Source organism: Orycteropus afer, unplaced genomic scaffold, assembly GCF_000298275.1.
Source record: "Orycteropus afer afer isolate SDZICR_OR568_19922 unplaced genomic scaffold, OryAfe1.0 scaffold00029, whole genome shotgun sequence".
Taxonomy (NCBI): Eukaryota; Metazoa; Chordata; class Mammalia; order Tubulidentata; family Orycteropodidae; genus Orycteropus; species Orycteropus afer.
This window is the reverse complement of record NW_006921616.1, coordinates 14,629,891-14,631,118: the sequence shown is the minus strand read 5'-3', so window position 1 is coordinate 14,631,118 and position 1,228 is coordinate 14,629,891.

The following is a 1,228-nucleotide window of genomic DNA, read 5'->3' as shown; positions in this document are numbered from 1 at the left end:
AACCACTTTGGAAAACACTTTAGTATTATTTCTTAAATTTCAACATTCACATTCCCTAGCATCAAGTAACACCACTGTGAGGCATTTAGCCATGAACAACTTTTGTACACGTTCAACTAAAAGCATATAACTTATTCTTCATGACAGCAAAAATCTAAAAGCAACCCACATGTTCACTAACAAGGGAAAGAATGAATAAATTGTATTATATTCAGAGTGAAATATGATACTTTAGACAATATGAATAAGCTATAGTAACATGCAATAGTATGGATGAATCTTAGCCATATATTAAATGAAAAAGCCCAACTTTCAAATATAAAAGTATTTATAAAGTAAAAACAACTAAAATACACATTTTAAGGAGTGTATGCTGTTTTGAATTTTGTACCATGTGCATGTGTTTATTATCTATTAAAAAAGTGAAAAGTATATAAATTCTCAGAGGTATCCCCAATGGCAGCCAACAACAGCAACAATAGATATTGCTGTATCTGATAGAGCAACGAAACAGTAAGGTAAATCACTTTGTAAGAGCAACATATTGTTCCTAGAATCTTGGACATTGATATAGTAGAGCATGTTTGTAGATAAAAGAAAAAGTGCCTGCAGAGAAGCAAGGATTGCATTTATACCTGTTGTTGTTATATGCCATGGAGTCAGATCCGACTCATAGCGACCCCTCCTTGGGTTTTTGAGGTAGTATCACTACAGAAGTAGATTGCCCAACTTTTCTTCCAAGGAGTGTCTGGTGGGTTTGAACCACCAGCCTTCTGGTTAGCAGTCAAGTGCCTTAGGCACTATGCTACCAGAGCTCCCACTCCTCACTTATTCAGTGTGTTTTGCATTTACAATAATGGTAAAAAAAAATCTACTGTGCATCTATTTTGCACTTTAATGATATAATGTGATAGTAACGAATGCCGAGGTGTGAGGCAAGAGTAATCCTGGCTGTGATGGCTACAGTTATGTATCAGCTTGGCTGGGCCATGGTTCTCAGTGGTTTGGCATTTATGTAATGATGGAATATGGCAGTTACATAATGATATAGGCATCCTTCATTTTGTGACCTGATGTGATCACCTTTCATTTTCATATAACACTGATTTTCACATAATAGTCTGGTCTTTGGCACCTAACTGTGTTGGTAAGTTAGAAATGGGTGTAGACACATATGCACACGTGTGTACACAGACAATAATTGAAGGAGCAAGTTCCAGAATATGAA